This window comes from Bidens hawaiensis, unplaced genomic scaffold, assembly GCF_021521415.1.
Source record: "Bidens hawaiensis isolate Kalapana, Puna unplaced genomic scaffold, B.hawaiensis_p1.1 tig00003022_1, whole genome shotgun sequence".
Classification (NCBI taxonomy): domain Eukaryota; kingdom Viridiplantae; phylum Streptophyta; class Magnoliopsida; order Asterales; family Asteraceae; genus Bidens; species Bidens hawaiensis.
This window is the reverse complement of record NW_027491163.1, coordinates 1,270,562-1,277,593: the sequence shown is the minus strand read 5'-3', so window position 1 is coordinate 1,277,593 and position 7,032 is coordinate 1,270,562. Positions and strand designations below refer to the sequence as shown.

Here is a 7,032-nt window from a genome sequence, read left to right as displayed (position 1 = left end):
TTGCCCCTCCCACCAAAGAGACTGAGGCCAAGCTCGTTTCTTTCTTTCTTATCGACGAGGAGGAGAGGACGTTTTATTTTCAGTCAAGCCTCCAAGAACCATCGCCATCCGCAGGCTCCGTTATGTCTGGTAAGAGATATTGATATGTTAGTAGGAAATTTTAACGATTAAGGATATTGACATGTATATTCATAAGTAAATCCGATTCAGTCTTTGCTCTGGACGACATTGACAGCATGGTCTCTACCCATAGCACCAGGAAGAAAGAAGTCGCTCCTGTTCCCCAGCCTAAACCCGAAAGCAGTCATGCCATAATATGGTTGAATGCTTGTTTTAATTCATAGTCTTGTTAGTTTGATAGATGCTTAGTCATAACATGTTGGAAAACTATGTGTTGAGTATTTGTTTATGAACTTAGTTTGTGTATGCACACTTTGTTTATATCACTAAGTTAGGAATGACTAGTGGAAATTAACTTGGTTATGAACTTTAACAAGTAGTCGCTCCTGTTCCTCAAAAAAGAGGAAGACCCAGGATACCTGCGACTCCTCTTCGACATGTGATCTTGATTTCAATCAGGTATGTCTTCATGTTTTATCTTTATATCCTGTAGATAATGTATGCTGAGGATATTTTGATTTGAGCAGGGGCTAGGATTGTTATCCTCCAAATTCAACGATCTCCATCATGAGCACCTAGAGGCCAATACTCGTATCGCCAAGATGTTGAAGATTTTGACTGCTAAAACCAACCTCCTAGACAAGAAGACCAAGGAGATTGAGGATTTGAAGCAGGAACTTGCGCTGGCCAAGAAGGAACTCATCTACCAAGCAGCAGATCGTTTGGTGCAGATTTAAGAGGTTACAGAAGGGGCGAAGAAGTTGGCTACTGTCTCCATATTCCAGTCCCGGCTTAGGATGGCTAAGGAAGCAAAAGATGCGTTTCTGGATACTCCCTTTTGGGATGTGGCTGCTTGGGAGAGAGTCTTGGCCGAGTTCAATGGCGAGAGTGTGGAGGAGGCTGGTCCGAGTGGAGCGGAGAGCGGAGGAGGCTATGGAGGTGGCGATCAAGGATGCGGTGAAGGCGGTCGGTGATGCCAATCAATTGGGTAGTGATGGCGGTAAAGAAAAAGCTTGAGCCCAATTTATTAAGTTTTATGTGTTTGTAGTTTACGATGGGTTGATTTGTGATGTTTGTCGAACAATTTACTTTTCTGTCTTTAAACAATATTATGCTTAGGATAATAGGATACACGGGTGGAGGGATCTTGGCTTTTCAAGACGAAACCTGTGTGTTGCCTTTTTATTTTCCTGCACTTATGATTAGTAATAATATAACCTTTTGGCTTTGAGCATTGTGTTCTTTAGAATAAGCTTTGATATGTTTGTGAAATATTTTTAATTTTCTGAAATAAAATATCTCGAGGATAACGTATCCTGAAAATACACTTCTTGTATATTTTAAAGATTATATCTCCATAAAATTTATCTATAGGATTTTTAATAAATCACCTTGAGGATAATGTGTCATGAACATAAAATATCTTAAAGATTATATAATTTTAGGAAACATGTATTTAAGACTTATTATGTATAAAATATCTTAAAGATAACATATCCGTATGCCTTGTGTGAATTGTCACAATTAAACCAAAAGATCATATCTTTGAAATATAAATAAGATTGAGTGTAAAGAGTACCTTTATCGGTAGATTTACAAATCTAATAAGCTTACATGTGATGTCCCCACTTGTTGATCTTGTTACATGCTATGCTTTTGGAATTTTAAAAACAACTTAGTAACATCTTTACCCATGACGACTTGGCCGAACTCCGACCTGATAAAACAAAGTGAGATAATTCTAGCAATAAAGCCCATTTACTGGCGATAAAGCCTTTTTACTGGCGATAAAGCCTCTTTGCTGGCGACAAGGCCTTTACTTGAGAGACATGAAGATGTCTAAACCTTAGATAAAACTGGGGAAAGTCCCAAACGTGTGGACATGAAAATTCCAAAACTTTAGATAACATGAAAATGTTATAAACCATATGTGTGAAACGTCTGCCACTTATCTTAAGGATTCGGTATATAGCCAACAACAAACGGATTATCAGCTGGTCTGGTCCGCCTGCCTCAAACTATACCTGAATCATCGTGCGCTCCAGGCGGCGTTAGAAAGGTGAAGACCTTTAAACCTTAGAGGATATCAGGGATATCATATTCGTGCGCTCCAGGTGTTCGTTAGAAAGGTGAAGAACTTTAAACCTTAGTAGATATCAGGGATATCATATTTGTGTGAGAGGTGATCAGCCTCTAACTGTTGTAAAGATAACGTATCCTTAGGATAACTGCAAAACACTAAACTCTTGATGAGGGGTGGGTGTTAGCCTGGCTAACACCCCTCCGATGCTTAAGTCAGTAAACTTAATAAAGAGGTAATAAAGTTTAAATATGAAACAATGTAAAAGTAGATCAGGGAACATACCTTTATCCTAAGATGTTGAGGATATGAACGTACCAGTTAAGGATACTAACAAAAATATGCCTTAAGATAGATAGCATTCCAAGCTCTTGGAATAGGAACACTTCCATAGTGATTAGCCTGTAAGCCCCTTTACCTGCTTTAGAATCAATCAAGTAAGGGCCTTCCCACTTTGGAGTTAGCTTTCCATCTGCTGGGTTAGTGGTATTCTGGAACGCCTTTCTTAACACCATGTCTCCTACTTGGAATCTTCGAATTCAAATGTTTTTGTTGTATGACTTGGCTATTCTTTGCTGATAGGCTGCCATTCTGATTTTGGAAAGGTCCCTGAGTTCATCAATAGTGTCTAGGTCTTCAATAAGGCTTTGGTTATTGGACTCAGTATCTTGGATGCTGGTTCTTGCTGTGGGGATCACCATCTTGGTAGGGATAATAGCTTAGGCCCTAAACACCAAAGAGAAGGGTGTTTGACCCGTTGCATTTTTTGAAGTGGTTCTATCAGCCCAAAGAACGAATGGTAGTTCTTCAGCCCATTTTCCCTTCTTGGATCCCAATTTCTTCTTCAAATTGTTGATGATGATCTTGTTACTAGAATCTGCTTGACCATTAGCTTGAGGATGTACTAGTGTTGAAGTCACCATCTTGATTCCCCAACTTTCACAAAAGTTGGTCCGGGCGCCCGCCCGACAAAGAAAACATGAAAAGATGGCGTTTCGGAGGCAAAAACATCAATCTGCCAGACCTGCACGCCCATGCCAGCCCGTGCATGTGACCGTGCCAACCAGGAAATGTGTCAGTGCAAGCCAGTGCATGATCTAATGCTGAGAAAAGTCAAAACAACCAGCACGTGCACGCCCGTGCCCGAACAGAGAAATCTGACTTTTTGGTTAGATTAAAGCCAATGGTTGACTTTCCACATATAGGCACGGTCGTGCGTGCCAGTGCACCTGCCTGTGCCAGACTTCCAGAATGCATAAATACACCTTCATTATCCTCATTTCAAGTGTGGAGCCTTAGGGGAATTCTCTGAAATTGCTGGAAATTTATTTTGTCTGTTCTAGAGAGAATTCAAGGCTTTCATCTTGTGTGATCATCCTTGCAAGTAGCAATCATCATTCATCTTAGTTTGCAATTTCTTGTTCTTAACAATGCTTTGTAAGACTACTTTGATTTTGTTTGTTGTATCAAGCATTATGGGCTAATACTTTTGTTACTTAGATTATGTTGAAACTTTTACTTATGTGATATTTATCTATGCATGATTTTGGCAAATTGGTGACATGTTCTTGAATAGAGTTTAATGGTTGAATGCTTGTTTTAATTATAGTCTTGTTAGTTTGATAGATGCTTAGCCATAATATGTTGGAAAACTATGTGTTGAGTATTTGTTTATGAACTTAGTTTGTGTATGCACACTTTGTTTATATCACTAAGTTAGGAATGACTAGTGGAAATTAACTTGGTTATGAACTTTTAAAAGCATGAAACCTATCACTTGATATTGGAAAATTGTATGGTGATAACATGATTATTTGAGTTGGTTGATGTTTGCTAGAGATTAAGGCCATAATCCTTAGTTTATATTTTGCTAATTTAAAAGATTCATGTGTTTAACTAGTGTTCTTGAGCTTGTCTATTTTACATGATTTTAGGTGGTTAGTTTGTTGTTTTCATGCTAGCTTTCCTTTAATTATGAGATTAGGTAGTTTTGATAAACTTACTAATCTATGGTTATTATCTTGAAAAACACCCATCATGATGTTGTGTTGTTAGTATTAGGTTGCCTTGATTGGAATTTGATATTGATGCTTAATACATGATGTTTGCCATTATCATTGTCATTTTGTCACTAAGTTTAAGTGGATGCATAGTCTAAGTACCCTTGTTTGGATTGATTGTTAGTTGTATTTTATTTGCTTTGTTATTGTTATATGTTAGTTTAGTAATTTGAAAAATCAATTTGATGGCTTGTTTGTTTAAATTAATTACAAAGATTTATTATCAAAAGTTCGCCGTGTCCATGGATTGACACTCGGTTCTTACCGATACTTTGCTACAAACGATAGGTACACTTGCCTTTCGTGTGTGGTTTGGTTGTTGGTGAAAACCATTTTTAAAACCCGATCTGTGTGAAACTTTTATTTAAATTTATATATATATTCGCACACGTCAAGTTTTTGGCGCAGTTGCTAAGGACACGGTGTTTTACTTTTGAAAACGATACGAGTAATTGACTTGCCTTGTTGATATTTTTGCTCTATGTTATTTTAGTCTATTTCATTTTTATTCATCTTGTTTTAGTTTATTTTATTAGTTATATTTTTAGGTAGTTTTCCGTGTCTTGTTTGTTTCCATTCCGCATTTCTTTCGGGTGATGCATGTCCACTACACCCGGTCCTGATCTTGTTTCCCCCCTTTCCGAACCCGAGCGACATCTTCGAGAAGGTTTGAGGAGGAGAGCACGCGAGATTGCCGAGGTCTTTGAAAACGAAGTTGTAGAGGAGGACGCGAATCCCGAAGTAGAAGAGATGGCGGTTCCGAACAATCAAGGTCGCATGGATGACTTCGCCACACCGTTCCTTGATGGCTATGGCATCGGTGTTAGGGAGCCCGAGATTACCATGAGTTTCGAGATCAAGTCGGGTATTATTCATATGGTCGAAAATTCCGTTTCTTTCCATGGCCTCTCGAACGAGGACCTTCATTCTCATGTTGCACATTTCCTTCGATTATGTGTGACATTCAAAATTCAGTGGTGTATGAACGATGCCGTGAGACTCTGACTTTTTCTGTTCTCACTTCGCGAGGCTACCTTGGAGTGGTTAGAGGCACTCCATTCCGGTTCCAGCATCACTTGGAACCAATTGGTTGAGCAGTTTCTTCTTCAGTACTTCCCACCCGATAAAACTGCAAGATATCGGGCAAAAATCACTGGTTTTCGTGTTGATGATGATGAGTCACTTCATGCTGCATGGGAGAGGTTCAAGGGCTTTTTGAGAAAATGCCCTCATCACGGTTTGAAGAGGATACGTATTCTTTCAGGGATACCAATGCTCTTTCTTGCTTTTATCCCCATTCGAACTTTTGATTCTTCCTCAGGATATCATAGAAGTCTTTACACTTCCCTGAAGACCTTGTGATGAATCTGTTGAGAGCAGCTATTTTTCCGGTCAATCTTTGGACATCTTTGACGTTTCTTGGTGATTTGATATCTTGGATGGCCTTGATCTGCTCAGGGCTTGCTTCTATTCCTCTCTTGGTGACCATGTATCCAAGGAATTTTCCTGCTTTAACCCCAAAGTGACACTTGGCTGGATTCAACTTCATGTTGTATTCATCTAGGATATCAAATGCTGTTTCTAAGTCTTTGAGATGATCCTCGGCCTTCTTTGACTTTACCACCATGTCGTCTATGTAGACTTCCATCATGTCCCCCAGTTGGTCTTTGAACATCATGTTAACTAGCCTCTGGTATGTTGTACCTGCATTTTTTAGTCCAAAAGGCATTGCAGTATAACGGTATATACCTGTGGGATTCATGAAGGCTGTGTCTTCTTGATCTGAAGGCTCCATTTGAATTTGTTGAAATCTTGAGGATGCATCCATGAAGGTTAGCAGTTCGTGGCCAGCAGTTGCATCCACCATTGAGTCAATGTGTGGGAGTGGAAATGGGTCTTTTGGACAGGCCTTATTCAGGTCTGTGAAGTCCACACACACTCTCCGTTTTCCGTTCTTCTTCTGGACTACAACTAGATTGGCCAACCATCTAGGATAATGGACCTCTCTTATCATTTTGGTCTTGAGCAGCTTCTGCACTTCTTCTTGTATGATAACGTTTCTCTCAGGAGCAAACTTCCTTCGCTTTTGATGTACCGGCTTGAAAGATTTATCTATACCAACTTTATGAGTAATTATGGATTTAGAGATACCTGTCATATTTTCATGTTTCCAGACGAATGTGGAGGCTCTTTTCTTTAAGAAGGATATCAATCCTTGTTCGATATCCTCAGGCATACCTGATTTAACAATACTTTGATCTCGGTATCCTGAGGATCCAGGGATACTTCCTTCACTTCTTGGTCTCTAGCCTGCAGGACCTTCCCTGGTTGCTTCTGTAATTGCTATGCCTGAGTGGGCTTCGTAGTCCACTTCATTGATGAAGCATAGCATTCCTTGGCATCTTGCTGATCGCTTTCAATCTTGATGACTCCCTATGGACTTAGAAGTTTCACACATTGTTGATAAATTGAGGGTACTGCCTTCATGCTGTGGATCCAGGGCCTGCCTAATATCACATTACAACAAGACAATGAGTCAATAACACAACTTTTGTAGGGAGTTGGTTCCTTCAATATATATTGGAAGTTTGATTTCTCCTAACGTATCCTTGGTGTTGCCGCTGAATCCTACAAGGACTGAGGATTTTGGGATAATCTCTGTTTACGGGATATCCATTTTCTTCAAGGCATCCATCTGGATAATGTTTACAGAGCTTCCTCCATCAACGAGTATCCTGCACACAAAATAGTTAGCTATACATAAAGTAATTA

The 7,032-nt window shown here is 39.5% G+C and overlaps 1 non-coding gene across 1 annotated transcript; it reads right to left on the bottom strand.

The window, feature by feature from the left end:
• Positions 1 to 5,395: 5,395 nt before the first annotated feature.
• On the bottom strand, positions 5,396 to 5,501 carry LOC143622138 (small nucleolar RNA R71). The gene has a single exon (XR_013151637.1). It is a non-coding gene; the product is annotated as a small nucleolar RNA R71 (small nucleolar RNA).
• Between the last annotated feature and the right edge of the window lie 1,531 nt (positions 5,502 to 7,032).